Genomic DNA, 18,002 nt, shown 5'->3' on the forward strand with positions numbered 1-18,002 from the left:
ATTATGGGACTTTTTAGATATGTATTGAGCATTTTTGTTCAGAGCTTTTACTAATTGTTTCATGAACCCAAGTTTGATGTGCAAAGGTGGTAGCACCTTTATTAAGGTAAAGTAGTAGATAACAAGTTAGGGTACATCCATTTGGACCGTTTTTTTTTTGTTAATACCGTTCATATCAACCACGCAGAAAAACTACCTAATGATTCGAGGGTTCTCGCCAGATCATAGGTGTTTGTTACTTGAAATGGGGTCTTTTCTTATTTTTCCATAACCTTAAAGACTCGACGCATGTTTTACATACCATTTTAGACACCCAGTAGGTACCTGTCGCAGGTGTCCAAAGAAAATCCAAAGAACTCAAAGTACACCCGTTTCAAGAACTCCGACACGCTTAGTTTACAATCTTTAAATGTATATTCACCACAAATATTACAGAAATAGTTAATATCATTTTTACAATTATTTTGCAACATAGAAATAGTAAACGTTATATACTTTTTAAATAAAATGCTCTGTTTTATGAAATTTAAGTGTAACTAGTTCCAAAATACGGTCAATAGCTGTATCTCAAAAACTAAAGCTGTTAGAAAAAAAATGTGGGTAGATTTGAAATCAGCGACCTCGAATTAGTAAACAAAAGTCATAAAATTTCATGCAACAAAAAAAAAGTCTTATTTTGTTCCCTTGTGTAATGAATGAAAAATATTTTCCAAGCAGTATTGTTAGTACCAACTTAAACAAAAGCTCGTAATTTCGAAACGTGTAAGTAATAAAGAACAGTTACAATCAATAGCTATATCTACTGATCACGTTGACCAACACAAAAGATTGTGTAAGTTCGTTTAATAGCTTTGAAGGACCGGCCTATTGTTTGGACATGGAGCAGCTGAACTGTTTCCGATAATACGTCCCTTTGTGTGACCAACGCGTTCTACTGCAAAGGTTCGTCAGCAGTAGTGTTTTAAATCTAGTCGGGTAAAAAGTACCGAATTGATCGAAACATGATGTCGTTTTCGGTTAACGGCCACTCAAGCGAGGTCAGCGCACCACAAACATCGGAGACGCACTGCCATTCCGAGTTTTATGGTGTTTTATCAAGGTACCGTTGAGGCAACTCCACTTTTACTACTCGACAACTTTGCTTGCAACAATATTCTACTCCCGAACAAATACTTGTCGGAACATATCCTCAGGTTCACTTGGAATACTACCAAGTTCAGTGTTCCCCTAAAAATCTATATTTATCTTTTCTATTTATGTGTCTTCAAAAGGAGTGTTCACATTTCAATCATCAGTGAACGTCAATTATTAAGAAGTTCATTCTATACCGTTCCCTTTTCTAAATGGTTGCATTTACACCCTTTGAAGTTCTGCTCACGAATATGATATATGGCAATATGAGCCCCACCACAGCTTTTGCTTCATTCATCAAACAAACTCTGGACATTGTGTTCATAATTAATAGGTCCAATGATCAATCCTCTCGCAACGTTATTTACAATACATATGATGTGTTTTGATTATCTTATTAATTATCTAGGCGATTAGATATGTATCTTGATAAGATGATTAATTGCGCGAAGCGACGACGTACGCGAATAACGTCCAAGTTTATCTTGATAATAGAATTCAAATTATAATTGGATATTATGCTATAAGTATAATGTACTTAAATAAGGGCAGCGCTTTTATCCCTAGACACTTGGGTCACGCACTGCTAATTATATTACTCCCCGGGGAAAGTACTTTTGCTGTGGGTTATAGCTAATTTGAAAAAGCAAATAAACTATGGAACTCGCCCTGATTCGGGTATTCGTTAGATGCATGGGAAATGGGAATTTAATTGCTGTACATGTATGAAATGTAAATGTTTGGTTAATAAAGATAACAAAACTAAAATATATCTAAATCGTTTAATAACGATTACCTATACCAAGAACAGAACAGAACTTTAAAAACATAAACGTAACATAGAACCGTTCGAACAATACCTACTAATCTATAAATAAATGTTTTATGTATATCTCGACCCGCATACGTTCACCCATCACTTGGTAATCCCATATAAGCTACAGTTTTATTGCCCCGTGATGATGGTGCAGATTAACTAATGGTAATGGTAGTCTGTTGTGTTAATTGGATTTAATTTAGTATGTAGTGCTAACACGCCCATCGAGAAATCTGGGCTACAGCCTCTAATCCCACTGTGAATGTCGATACTTTACGACGATTGTGTGTATGTATTGAATGATGTATTGAAAGTTGAATGAAATATTATAAGTAGCGAAAATGTGGATTCCAATGTTAATTTGATGATTAGAGAAATGGGTTGTGGGAATTCAAGTTCATGTGATATCAGTCTGCGATTGAATGTCTTGTCTACGCAATTTGGGAAAGCTGTAACTAAATATTATAATGGTATTGAACATAATACATCGATAGGAGAAAACAGCCCACGCGAACTAAAGAATGAACCCACGACATTAGAAGCGAAAGCTGTTAAATGTGGTACAGTTCATACTAACAAGCCTTGATTTTCTTTGGCAAAGTATTATCACTTATAATACCACAAGAGCTTCAAAATTATCGGGTATTTCCCGATAGGTTCGTTGTTTTATTTGTTTGCAGGGAACCTTGAGGGAAATGCCAGAGAATTTTGAAGCTCGTGTGGTATTCGGGGGATTATTTTTCCGTCCCAAATGTCGGCCACAACCTGTCAGTTTGACATAGCAACGACCAGAGAAAATATTCAAAAAAAATTATCAGTATAATACCATGTAGGTTGTACCACGTGACGTCGAATGGTGCAATTCTATTGGTCGATATTTGGGTCGGAAAAATAATCACAATAATTAGATCAAAAGAATGAAACAATAGAAAGGCGGATGGCTTTAATGATTTGTTACTGATAAAAACAACGATCTGGACGAGTGATACTTCTGCTGTCGAGATAAATAAGTAGATGATAACTACTTGAAACAAAATTATATCTCCAACAAAAACCAACAGTTAATTCGTGATTGCGTTTTTAATGACCCAAAAGCGATTAACCTTTAAATGCTAAAGTATCCCTTCGAAATGCCGAGCATTAAACATGTCACTGATAATGTTTCTGACGCATAATATTCGGTTTGTATAAAGCTATACACAGATCTTATCCTGTTATGGTACAAGCAGAAATGCTAATGAAATATTTTTATGTTTGTATTGCATAAAAGTCAGATCTCAGTGTATGTAATTCGAGCTGTAGTTTGGGTAACCAACGTTTTGAGGCTATTTAAAGAGGTCCCATTTTGTGAATCCACAAAAGGATTGGATGTCCACATCCGTTTAATTCTAACATCTTTCTCGATTTAGACTACTGCGCCAATTTCCCATCGCAGAGAATATCAAACCACATCAATCCATACATTCAACTACTAACCATAGAATTAATTTATCCTTGAAACAATCGCATAATGACAGGCAGTAAGTATCGTTGATGGAACCGACCTCCGTAACACCGTACTTAGGTACGAAGATTACCGTGCAATAATCACATCGAGTTCCGAAAGTCATCACTAAGCTACCATCAACAAGTGTTTTAATGTTAGTAATCTCCTGAGCCGCTCTCGTGCTCAGTCTATCAACAAACGGCGCTTCCGTTCATATAAACACAAGGAAAAAACTTTTCCTGTACCATGCAACGTGGTCACGACTTGAATTACCGTAATTACATTTGTTCAGTAATATAATGATGTTATAAACATTGGATGTGCCTCTAGAGATAAAATCTTGTTTTGGCTTTGTTCATTGCTAGCTTTATTTGCTTTTTCATCGCAGTCTTCGATCAACATTGTTCGAAACTGTTTGCAAAAAGCTACAGAAAAGCAGAGGATCAATATTTCGGTTCAAATGTACAAATTTTGCCGTAGTGCTTTTGCATGTTTTTTTGTGTTTGCGAATCTTAAAACGAAGGCATTATGAAAATAATTTTCCTGTTTTGTTTAAGATCTTGCGAAAATACAAATTGTTTTCGTCACACCTTTTTCCTGCCGATACGCTGTCAATTATAGCGTTACCACAAGTATTTTTGTACTGGAATGATTTCATATGTTTCTGCCTATGACAATTGCTGTTTGCTGAATGCTGTAAGCATAAAATTATGATCGTTATCTCTCAAAGACATTATGATTTATCAGAATATTCTCATCAGTTAGATCATCACCATCAGACAATGTTGTCAAGTTTTATCTTGACGTCTACATCAACTGATTGTCTGAACTATTGTGACCGGTTCTATTAGATTGCAATATTCTTAATGGTGTGTACGCAGTAGAATGACAGCAGATTTCTTATCATAAAGCCTTGACTTAATTTGTAGACTCAAAAGTAGACCCTTAACCTCAGAGTTAATATGCGTAATAGCAAATTTCATATAAGAAGTTGTCTCTCCGGTGACTGACTTCGAAAGTATAATTTTACTCTCTTCGAGAAAATAAAGAAAGATGTCTCGGATGTGTAGTGCGTAATTGCCTAGTGGGCGTGTATATTCGTGTAATTGTTCGGATGTATTAGTGTCAAGATTAGCTATGCCGGTGGCGTTCGAGGGTCATGAGTATTCGTGGAAGCTCTTCGTTAATTTCGCAACAACCAACACGTCGACCCACGTCCGCTTGTCAGAGTTTTCTTGATTTTATGTTAATGATCTGTTTGCTCGATAACGTATAAGCTATTAAAACTAATGTTATTTCAAATCAGTCACTCCGCTTTAAAGAAACTGGCATCAGAATTCTAAAAGAGGATTAAAACACGACTCTACACTTCGTTTGCATGGTGCAAAGCCATCCATTTCCATACAAAATTGATGCAAGCCACCGGCAGGAAATGGTGACTGCGATACCAGACACTATCTCGTTGTGAGGTGCATTCGTCAGACTTTGGTTGCATTATATCACGCGGTACGATATTGTTATACGTACCGACGAGACAGAACAATAAATAGTTTACAGACAAACAATTCTACGTAAATTTGTTTTCTCAGCTTGGAATGACCATATTACACAAGAACAGGCTTACGTACCTATATGGAGAAATGTTCATAGACTTTCCTATGTGTGATTAACTCGTATTCAAGCTAGAAGGCGGATGGTGTAATGGACAAACACACTCAGGTGTCTACTTCCCCGAAGCGCTGGGTGGAAGAGTGCGCAGCCCATAAATATTAATGACAAACACCGATTCAATAGCCAAGCGGCAGACAGGTCAGCGCCCTTTGATCCGATTGTTAGATGCTCATTCTCAGATGTAATTAGAAATGCCTTGTAAAGCTAATATACTCCAGAGAAGGAATGTGTAACTTGAATAAGACATGACCTACAGAGGCTAAGTTTAAAAGAACTCATGGATTTAAATGACCAAATAAAGTGACCCCCAATACAAGTAGGTGCGATCAATCACATGACATGATACTGTATTTACAATAAACATCGTTAACCTGAATACATTCGTTCACTTTAGTCCGTAGCTTAAATTCTCCGACTCGTTGAGTAAGCCTTCAACAAGTCAAGCAACATTTCTTCATCCGATATACCAACTAGATTATTGAAATGCAGCAATAAAGAAAAATTGAGAATATCAGGTCAATAAAAGACCAATGCAAAGCAGAATGTTAATTGGTCGAAAATGTGAACATTACATCAGCCTTGATTTATTGAAATGATTCATTTCAACAGCTCGATGAAACAAAAGAAAAAAGTATTCAACGAGTCGATTTCGTGTGCCACTAATGTGGTGAGAGATTGTCCTCGTCGGAAGTCCTCCTTAGTGACGGTTACATCCCAATAAGTGTATGATTCATCACTTACGCATTCGGAGATCATTTAAATTTTAAATCCAAGTATTTATGTCGGCTATCTGAGAGAGTAACTCTCTCCAAGGTGGCCTTGTAAGCAAAAATACTATGCCATAAAAATAATGTTTGCTCCACATCCATAAATCATTGTTAGATATACATTGGGTAGATAACTGATGTCAGCAGGACTATAAATCGGTAGTAAGTGATCGAACGGGTCAGTGTCCTCTACATTGATTGTAAGCGAACGTAGCAGACAATAAAGCAAATTATATTCTCGTAGATACGACAAACCGATTTCATCATATCAATATCCCGTAAATAAACAAGGAACAGTCAGTAGGATTTATTAACCTGGTAGAAGGATCAACATTAGCCTAGTTTTTTTTAAGAAAATGTATCAAACGCTTATCTTAAGTCTATGTTTAAATATTATGGGTGAATGGAGTGATAAAAAATTAAATCCAGTGCGCAGAGGACTGGTTGATGTTGAATTGGCAGCTTGACCCTTGTTAGGTCACCGGACGTTTGTCTCGTTAAATAAAAGTGTGTGAGCAACAGGGACAGCTATGTCGCAATAAACACTACTTAACATCGCTTCATGACCATATTCGAATTTTGGAACATGAACATTGCTTAAATAAATACGGCCAGAGAGAATTCATGGAAGGATTGCGATATTATCTCCCGTTTTTGAAATGATCTCAAAAAAATGTTGCTGTCGTTAACAATTTATGCAATGTTCCGAATTATTAATACCTATTTGAGAAATAATGTGTGAGAATAACGTAAGACTGTTAATTAAATTGTAGTAGAAAGCGTGATCACAGACAATTTATTTTTAGACTCCTCGTAAAAGTGACGAAATTACATTTTGCAGAATGAGCTCTTTTGGACGCAAAGCTAATGTGTGAAAGCAGAGTATTGTTTCGTGTGAAAGTAATCCAATTACCTATGAGAAAATATAGTGAACGTTACGTAAAAATTACATATGATTTGCTGTAACGAACACGGGTTGTTAAAGAGAGTACCTATTATCTCCAGAGATAAGCGTGCCTATGCTAAATAACCATAAACACACGAAGTCATGTTGGAACTTGTTTGTGATATGGGTCCACAGTTACAATAACTTATTTATAACTTCCAACTTGTGAGTAATAGATTTAGGGCAAAAAAGGAGCAAAAAATGCTGAAGAACCTTGGCGATATTGTGAGTTTGTGAGGTTGTCGAAACTTAGAAATCTATAAGGTTTGCCTCAATAGTGGAAACATTTTAAAAACCCAAATGCGTGGCAGTATTCACACGGAAATCCCTATCGTGTCTACTCTACATGGACTTGGCAACCCCTCCATAAAGGAGATATAACACTGTCTCACTCTCGCACGACAAATTCACCCTCCTTCATAGGATCGTGGGATAATTAAATATTTATGTCATCACAGACGGCCTGATCAACTTACATATCGGAAATAAAATTGTAGATAATTAATAACATTAAATGCATATGTCTATACAACATCATAATAAACTGCGGCAGCAATCATCATAATAAACTTAGTAAGAACACCAGCTTAAATGAAGAAACAAAATTAAAATCAAATGAAGAAACATACCAACCTTTATATTTATCAAGATCTTAATTCACCAAAAACATCCCATAGATGATAAGCACTGTCACGAACTTAGTTAAAATAAACTATGCCGACACTACCGAATCCGTTTACAAACACTTTACAGCTACGATTGAAATTAATTAATTTACAAACACACAAACCACAAACAACAGCTTAATAGATGGCCGACAATAATACCATATGACAAAACAGAGGACACATAGTTATAAATTTCTACAAAGCTCGAAGTCGTGGAGCTTTTTTCAAACGAAAAGACGTGAGGTTCGTACGTACGTTCGATACAGACTGCATCACTCAGAACGGAGACGACTGCGGTCGGGGGGCGGGAGGGCGGGGGGAACGCACTAGGGGGCGCGCGCGTCGAACGCTACCTAGCACAGCCGTCGAACTAGCCTATGTCACTGTCGCTGATTTGATAACCAATGTACACAAAGCTAACGATATCCCTACGAACCTATGGAAGAAAGACATCATGCAGTACAGTCGGAAAATATCAAAGGGCCACCAAAAAGTATTCAAAGGCACAACAAACTGACGATAGAAACTACGAAAACAGATGTCTTTGACAAAGCGGGTGACAAAAACAAACAAAAACTTGGGATTACACAGAGAACAATAAATCACTCCTAGACGGAGGGTTGAGTTAGGGTATACTATTGGTACAGAAACTACTGCGAGAAAATAAAACAGAGCTTAACATAAATAAATATATAAAAGAATTTGGTGTAAAAACAACGTTTAAATTGTAAAAAAAGGAAGAATATTTACTGCTAATGAATCTTCAAAGTTTTGTGATCATCTCGCTCCTTAAATCTGGGAGCTTTCGAACTAAAATAGATTAAAATAAACTCTACATTTTGTAGCGAGTTAAAAAATTATCTTCACTGCTCTTCACGTCGTGATGCATCTGGGACCAAAATAAATATTGACGAGAAAGTATCCTATCTTGCGCAATTTAAGTAACATTTGGTATAATAATTTTTTTACGTGTAGAGTACTGACGAAATGAAAGCTATGATTAAATACCTGAACAAAAATGCAAATGTTCACTTACGTGTTTACTCGGAAAGTAACATGAAGATAAAGATTGTATATTGTTTTATGTTCAGGGTATTCTAAAACATCCGAATCGTAAAGCTGAAGAAAGCGGTACGCAAACCACGCAAAAATGTGTGACTCGCAAAAAAACGAATTAAGATTCGCTAAATATTGATGGAAAAAGTAGTTTTACAGAATATGAAAATGTGGAGCTGAAAAGTTTGATGAATTTCCCCGATGACACTCTAAAACCGATTGCATAAAGTGGCGGAAAAAGTGGACGCTTACGAACACCACGTTTTGATAACTTCTCGCGTACGCTGTTAAAAATTATGTTTTGCATTTCGAGTTTGCTGGGTTCCCGAGTGAGTGTAAAAAATAGGTGTATCTTTTTGCCTAAATGCTTGCAGTTGGAAATATAGCAATATTTTCAGAAACATGATTTTAAATATTGCTATAAATTCAATGTATGTCGAATGTGATCATTTCGTTTTTCTATTTAGTATTGTCACGCAAGCGTTCAGGCATTCGAAACTAGAACAATTTCATCTCTAGAAACAGCCGGTATTAATTGATTCTGAGTATTCAAGTATACTGTTGTATTTTTAAACAGTAATACTGGTGTTAAATGAGACCAAGCCCAACTCTCCTGCAAATGTTTTGTTGGTGATCTATAAATACCCAGTAATTGTGTTCTAGTTTGCCCTTCGTAAGCAGCTTGAAATGAACATTGTAAGACTACAAGTAGATGGTAGTTTAAGTCAAAGTAATGTAAAATAAGTGCAGTTAATTTTGGCGCTTAAAAATACCATCGTTAACTGCTACTCGGGTTTACAATACCTTAGTCATGAACTCAAAGGAAATAAACGAAAAGTCCTGTTAAACACGTCCACATCCCGTTTTAATGAATGCACTGTCTCTGATTCATACGCATCGTAAAATCAGAGTGCAGTCAACCGGCTGCTAAGTTCACAGCCAATAAAGAGCTATTGAAGTAGAACCCTTCTAAACGATACAAGTAATACAATATAAACTCTATTTACCAAAGACGCAAGGAGATTGTGAAACAGAGAATGATCATTCTGATAAATAGAACAATTAAGAAACGCCGAACAATGTAAATCATTCAACGATATTGACTCATACATTGGTGAGTAGAAAATCTGGTGCAGATGCTACGAAAACGGTAATAAATTACTTAAGTCACGGCATCTCGCACGCGGCGAACGTTTTGTTGTTCCTCATGAACGTTTAATTTTAACTCGGTGAAAATATCGAGCAAATCGCACCGGAAGGTTTCTTGGGATATAGGGGTTTACTTTTCCGTTTATATCGACCTAGATGTGGTGAAGAAAACAATAAAGAGGGTCGTTTAGAATTTGATAAGATGGAACAAGAACAAATGGTACACCACGCTGTGCGAAAGTTAAGTGTCCCTTACGCCGACAAAGTGAGGCAATAAAAATATACGAGAGCCACGCCCGAACGCTGCAAGCGTGTCGATCGGCTTCGTCCGAATTTGCTTGTTGTACTTTGTGTTTTCAGGCGACATTTGGTAAGCAAACATAAAGAAGATTTATTGCGTACGGCGTGTGTGGCAGGTCTCTTAAATCTTGCCGGCACTCCATCATGTGTATTGATTTATTTTCTAGTTTCCGCTTCTTTTAATTTTCTAAGTGACATCATTATGTACAAAGTCAGAGTTGAAATAGTATTTAAAGGATTTTCTATAACTTGGGTATGGAAGTTTCGAAAACTCACTAAACTACCTACTAGTTAGTTTGAATGGATAAAGCAGAATGGTTGTAAAGCATATGAAAATTTAACATTTTCTCAATTCATGTATTTCTATCAGAATATAAAAAACTTTGTCCATATTGCTGAAAGTGAGAGTTCAGAACGTTTTGGCATGTGCTCAGGGAGATGGCCCCTCAAAGTGTATGCAGTGCTGCATTCTATGTAGCAGCAGCTGTGGGTGGGGCATTTGTGTAACGGTCCTGACATTCCGGGACCGAGGGTGAAGAATCGCTTTTAACCCCGCCTTTACCTATCCAACGCAAAACTGTTCAACGAATTATATCCTGCGCAAATAATTTATCATAATTATTCAGTGACAAGCTACTCCGTTTCTTATAAACAAACAACATTTTATCATCATCACTATTAATAAAAGATTTTCCTTAATCTATTAGTAGTCTTAGCTTCAGAGCAATGCCGACTTTTTGCTCAAATGACATCACGTTTCATTCACGGTGGTATCCAAAAGTAACAAAGAGAAGAATTCAATGTGATAATACTCCGTGACGGTTTTGTTAAGGCGTTGCCATTATTATCGATTCCACGGAGAGTCTAAATGAATATCGGTAATCTTTATTTCATTGTCAATTAAATAATCGCATTTCGACTTTAGCCGCTTATAATCCAATCTATCGGATGGTCTTAAGTGCTAGATGGTCTAAAAGAAGATTCGTTCAATATAGGCGACAATTTAATTGCTTTTATTAATTATAGACCTAAAATTTTGATTAAATGCTAAGATTCAAAGTTCAGTAACTAGGTACTAAGTAGTGAATGAAAAGCGCCCACATTAATATTAAAGCGGGGATGAACCAATGCCTTTCAGAATAATAATTATTTTGAATATCAATAGGTTTATTCGGTCACAGGCATCGTCTCTAGCTTAACTCGTGTGAGGTGAATAACATTAACTTTATGTAGAAATATGTGCTGTTCACCTTTTTGTGACACAAAGACCGATTTCAAGTGATATTTTGGTCTCCAATGAAAACGCTGCCTTAGTTCTTAGAGTTGTTCAGAGATCAAACATCTTTGTGCAAACTCTACTTACAACATTGAAGATGAATGAAAGGACCGTGCTCTTGCGCATGAATGAACATGAACTCATAACAAGTTCAAACCTTTGAATAAACTTGACCCCCTCGCAAAACTCAAACAGATTTAACCCGAATTTTAGTAGGCAACGTCCACTTATTCTTTTTTAATTAAATGAACAAATAAAAGCTCAGACTACACTCAAACTATCACCTTTAGTTAAACTTTTAAATAATAGAGGTCAAGAAGAATGGTTGACAGTAATTTTAATACAGATGAACAAATACTCCTAGAAATTGGTAAATATTTATCAAAAAAATATGAATTATTTGGCTAGCAGTAAACACCAATAAGTGAATTTCTAGAGGAGACTGGCGGCTCCGCGAGACGCACTGAAGCAAAGGGCAGACGGTGCACTGAACTACCGAATCTTCAAAAGGACGAACATTATTATTAGTCTAGACGATTTACTGAAATTCTAAATTGAGATAAAGTCACAATGGGTATTTGTTTTCAGTGGTCAGCTTATTTATTAGATATCGTTAAGTATCTGTGTTATAGAAGTTTGAGAACTCGGTCAAATTGTGGGTCAAATACCTAAAACTATATAGGTCAGAAAAATCTAAGGTAGTACTAGGAAAGCATATTAGAATAATCTCTAACTAGACCTATATAAGTATTAGTTTATGCATTAAATACAGAGGTTGAATGAACTGGGTCATGATTCATGAGACATTCGCGCAAAGCTTAATGATGTCATATATGGATCTTGTGTATGTCCATGTTAATTATACGTATGTATGTGAAACTACGTCAGGACACTTGACAGCCTAGATATAGACTGTTCTAAATAGGGAGAATAATTCGACCAAGTATTCAGGACTTTTGAAGTTTACTTAGGTATCTATACCTGAAATATGAGGATCAATTTGATCCTTTTATTAATAATTGATGTGTTTCATTAGAACTTTAATAAAATAACTTAAAATATACACATCTTATTAAAACTATTTGTTAAAATTAGGAACTCCGATTCATCCTAAATCTCAGGTAGAAGTATTCAAACAGGTTATTGCCGTCAGCCTTTTGGGCGTCAAAACAACATAAAAGCTTTCTGCGGAACGCTAACCTTGACGAACTCGTTGATTGGTGTCATTTCAATCATAGCCATAACCGAACAGAGTTAGGTCAATAAACTTTCCAAAAACGTTCACAATAGCGAATCAAATCTATTGAATTTGATTCTACGCAAAAAGGGTCGGTGGGCTAGTGAACTTGCGCTAAGTGTCAAGACGTATTACAGGACTTATATCGTTGGAATTTTTGAGAAATGGAATAATGTTAATAAAATTGCTGAAATGTAAAGATTTGAAAGTAATCGTCCTGATGGATTATCTATCAGGTCTAGACTATCACCTTGGTTCGCAAAGGACCATCAGTAAATAGTAATCAATAAATCATTACATGAATTTAGTACAAGGACCATATTCAACAGTGATCAAGTAGGCGTGAAATGATGATCCCGCCACACAGAGTCTGTCATGTTAACAGGGTGATCGATACCTTCCGCCCCTTAAATTACCAAGTAATCTCACTGGGTAATTACTCAATTTACCCAAGACAGGAGGCGATACCATCAAAGTGCCGCTGCGGAGATTAACTCGGCTATAACTCACCTGAGAAGTAAGACTTAATGAAAGCTTCGTTTTAATAACTAGCCAAACAGTGTATTAATTATCATTAAAAGTTACTGGGGCAGCGGTAATTATTCTAAATGGTGCAAAATTATGGTTGTGTCGGATTACATTTATCATAGGTACTTAGGATTTACTTAGATTAACACTAATGTAAATACATCATACGCTACATCAAAAATGAACCATATACAGTACAACAAATATACTGAAAACCATATCTAAACTACGCGCAAATAGAAAATTAAGAGCATGGCATTCATACACCATAGCGATGCCACGCCTAATCGTGAAATGGCACTTTGTGGGTGATGAAGCGACGCATCAGCAAAGATAATTATAACTGGAACGGACGCGACCTAAATACATGCACACGAGAACGACTATTTCCAGACAACCGAAAGGTAGATTTCCAAACAACGTCTTCTAAACTTCCACGCAGGTACACGCAACATTCTGTTTTGTTGAAGTCAAGTATGTAAGTACAACAAAGACATAATTAACGGAATACTCCTTTAAATATTTACGGCTGTGGTGATTACACTAATTACTTTTCGATGTGATAACAACAACGTCAAACCAGCAGGATTGATAAATCCATTATGAATGAATCATTTGTAGTAAACATCTTTGGGTATTATAGCTATGAAGATTTCTAAAGTAAAGTTGAGAGAACTGTTTGTGTACTTTAAAGAATATACAGGAAAATCATAATTAGAAATATCATCGCTTTTGAAATTAAATGACGAGGTAATTAACACGCTATTATTAGGTCGTCCTGTACGTAACCATGTAATTGAATCTAAGTAAACTAATTTGACCATCTTCAAAGGAGCGTCATGAAAGTTGGAAGTTGAATGTAGTTCTGATGACAATACAATAAAATATTCCTTTCGATCTGATCTAATGATGATGAAGCCGGAAGATGACCTGGAACTTCATAATAGGACATCGTATCATAATTGTGTTTGGACTTGTTAGTAAAGTCTTTTAATAAATACGTGCATTTATTGAAAGCGTATTTTTCTAGTGTTTTTTAAACCATTATTTTATTTAAATAATAAATAAAAGATTCTTTATATATATAGCAGACATTGACACAATGCAAAGTGCAAACAATAGAGCATTCCACTCTAGACGCAAAACAGACTTCAATTCAACGTATCTCTGAATCTATTTTCAACATTGCACAATAATAAACATGACTGAATAACAAACGGTTATGTTAGATTTCGAAAACATAGATGCTATAATGGTTAAACATTGTCCAAAATTGCTCTGTATATTTAAGGGACCCATATAAATGACTATTCGTCCAACAATAGCCGCAGATGTACAAGAGAGCAGACGGGATGCAAATAACAAAAATCAATACGCCGAGCGGGTGAACGCAGCATGCCCAACTTGCATAAAATTATCCTCACAATTTTAACACACCTCATATTTAACGAATATTGATTCCGGCAACTAACAAACATTTTCAAAGCCAGACATGTGCATCATAGCAATACAACAACACATAGAAGTCAAGCAACGAGGTCCAGACAGAATTCTCAGACAGTGTCATATACACAACTAAATAAACAATGGAGCTTCCGTTTTGAGACGTCGACTGCCTAAGAAATAGAGTGCAGTAGCTAGAAATCAAAAGGGCATCATAAATTCATGCGGTATTCATGCAGGAGCATTCATATAATGGTGTCGCCTAGCTCAATTCAACATTACGTTGTTATGTGTATAGCCCACATGAAACCTCTAAGTAAGTGGCTGAGAGACTTGGCGTCTCAGAGCTGGTACTCGAGCGAACCTGTTGACCCAGTGCGCAACGCTCGCGGCAAAAACTTCGCCTGCACCTGCTTTGGTCTTATAGGCACCCAGTATATCGCAGCCGTGGCTATTCAGGCGAAAACCATTGTTTGCGACCTAAAACCATGGTGGGAATACTCGGATGTTAGAAAAAGAAAAAAGGTTGGAAATATCTTTGTCTTTCAGACCATATGTGATTTTCGGGCGATTAAGGTCATCAGTGACGTCTTAATAGCGTTCGTGAATTCTATCATAGTAAGAAATAGAATGCATATTCATTTAGACAATAAACAATAGCAATGATAAGCGCACTGTGAACTATCATTTTAGATGAAAATGGTTTCAAAGACAAGTACAATAGAAACAAAGGCGTTTCGATTGTAATCAATACCCTACATTCATCATTAGCTCCTTTCTAATACAGGTCTGCGTAGGAGGTATCGGTAAGTAGTGTAATGCCGTCACAGCAGCTTCTAGACGGAACTAGAAAGTATTCCTTAGATAGTAGGCGAAGAATCTTACCCGATATTTGGATCACCAGAGTAGATTACAAATAGGTAGGTGTTACGCCTTTTGACAACTCACCAATTAACTTAGCAAATCATAAATAAGTAGTCTTTGGATTGTAAAGGATTTCTATGCATAGTTCAATTACGACTGAAGAGCTAGTACTATCTGAACATTGCTAACCTGAATCTGTGAAGTGGATACATTAGAGCCAGAATTAAATGTGACGTCAGAGTAAAGCCACTCATTGTTATTACATACGCCGATGATATTATTAAAAAATTTGAAATTCTATAAGTAGAATATTTTTCGTAGTATCAATGTATTATAAATATGGAAACAAATAGCGTTGATTGAAAAATACCGAAAGTCGGCTTGCGGCTGACGTTTCATTTTGGGGACAAAGAGTCGGCCAGGAAATTTGACTGTGCCCAAAATGTAATTTGGATTCTGTCATTTGAAGGTTCCGTAGTACTCGTTATCATTAAATCAAATAAAAGAAAAATATATTTAGCGTCTATAATAGAACCTATCGGTATGGGTACTTAGAACTTTTCTTTTAAAACCTTCACTTTGCTCATTCATTTAAATACTGCAGAGGCCAAAAATAATTCAATTAAAAGTTCTTCTTTCATCACGTCAACGGTTCTCAGGAATTTTGAAACACCAAAAGGGTCTGTCATCGGGTCATTGACAAGCACAAGAAACGATGTACCTTATCTATACTCCTCGACCTGTGTCAAACTCGTTGACCCACTAGGGAAACACCTCGACGGTCGATTACTAACCTCTCGAACATCCAATACGCTGACGAAGAGGGGCAGGTACTATACTTAGAAATGTGATGACTAACTACTTTCTAATTTTTACGTTGATGGTTAATATACGTTTTGAGGTAATGATAACAGGAATAAGGACGTTGTGTTGTCTTTGTTTGATACCAGGAAAAGCAAGTATTTTTGGATTTAGATTACGGAACCAAACTTTTGGTCACGTAACTCAATTACTGGCCTTTGTTTATATACAGTTTTGTGTATTCAGGCAAGTTTCATTTCAAATTCAATGGGATTCTAAACATTATATCAAATATAGATTTTGTATAGAGGAAGTGAAGCATATTTGGAATACCAGTTTGTTTTTTGAAAATAAATTGAAGGAGAAACGGGATAGCTCAATAAAAAATACATTAAATTATTGTCAAAATATTAAACTTTAATAATGAGAACAATCAAATATAAAAAATACCAGATGTACTATCAAAATGCCTATCAAACTAAAAATACTCCAAAAACGTGATTTGACTTACGGTGCAGATAATTTGGAATATATTATTCCAAATTATATTAAGTTTTTTCTTTGAAAATTGCTAACACTTTTTCTTAGAAACTAATAGAATTCTAATATTTTTATAGTCATTGGCTCTTTACAAAAAAAGAAACTTTTACAAAAAAATAAAACCGACTCCCAAAAAAACTGAAAAGCAAAAAAAACACGGTATTCCAAATTAACAACACACCAACCTAACTTAAAATTGCATGTCAAATTTTTAATTCTAGAAATATTCACAAAATCATAGTAATATCTTAAACTAACAAGGTCACTCCGCAATTAAAATAATTACAATAAAGATTTAGAGTATTACAGCAGATGATTACCACTGATTGCATTCTTACCGAAAAAGTTTTCAAATCAGGCGTCTCGTTCGCTGGGGGCTGGTAGCCGAAATGTCAAGATGGCGTCCTGTTTTTAATGCTGTATGGCGTTGTGTATCGTTTGACGTTATGTTTACGGAATAAAAACTCAGATGGCGTTTATATATATTTAGATATCGAAGTATTCCAAGTTACCTGCAGTATTCCAAATATGCGGCAGTTCCTCTACATGGATCGAGAATAAATAGAAATACATACTGTTTGAGAATAGATTTTAGAAAGCGCCAGTAGATAAGCGTAGGCGGTGTATCTCTAATAGATTATCTTTAGCACGAATCACGATACAACATACACATAAAATATACATGATTTCAACATCTAACTTTTTCCTTTATGAATTATTATTTACACAATTTTAATCTTAACAAAGTTTAAAGTACAAATACAATAACTCAATAAGTTCACGACCCTTTGCATAAAAGAGGTCTATGTAAAAGGGAATAAATAAAATACAGTAGGAAATGTATCAGTTGCACCCTCGTCAAAAGGAGGCGTTTTCATGGTAAACGTTATACTTTTCAAGGGTGCAGACAGTTTCAAAAACCATTGTGAGCTAGACACCTCTTTTCACAATGCGCGTATGATTTCATGCGTAGCTTCACTAGCTTGCAGAGGTTTCATAATGTTTTTGAGATAAAAGTGGAAATAGCAGTTATATTTTGACGCAAAAAGAAATGCCGTAAATTCATCGTATTCTTTTTGCAAATAACTTGTAATGTCACAGTAAAATATAAATTAAATAACACTTTATCCACTTGTTAAATAAAATGTCACTATTGAAAAATAGAATGGTAAAGCGGTACACAAATTCAATGATGCAAAGGGGAAACAAAACAGGAAAATGTACTGCACAAAAATATCTTCAATTTCACGGTTCGCAGTCCTATTCTTACAGACACATGGATACAATGTACTTCCCTCAACACATTTGTATCCCAAAACTGT

General features: G+C 35.8%; 1 protein-coding gene across 5 annotated transcripts in view; it reads right to left on the reverse strand.

Annotated features, from left to right (window-relative positions):
- The window catches only part of Src64b (Src oncogene at 64B), a 59,452-nt gene that overhangs the window by 33,720 nt on the left and 7,730 nt on the right, over window positions 1–18,002 (reverse strand). For 3 of the 5 annotated variants that reach the window (XM_049850726.2, XM_064036769.1, XM_064036766.1), the window contains exon 1: window positions 7,452–7,765. The exons of the other annotated variants lie outside the window; for them this stretch is intronic. The gene's annotated coding sequence lies outside the window, so the exon portion shown is untranslated. Of the gene's footprint in view, window positions 1–7,451; window positions 7,766–18,002 lie in introns of those variants that run through there. 5 annotated transcript variants of the gene reach the window in all.

Source organism: Helicoverpa armigera, chromosome 11 (assembly GCF_030705265.1).
Source record: "Helicoverpa armigera isolate CAAS_96S chromosome 11, ASM3070526v1, whole genome shotgun sequence".
Taxonomy (NCBI): domain Eukaryota; kingdom Metazoa; phylum Arthropoda; class Insecta; order Lepidoptera; family Noctuidae; genus Helicoverpa; species Helicoverpa armigera.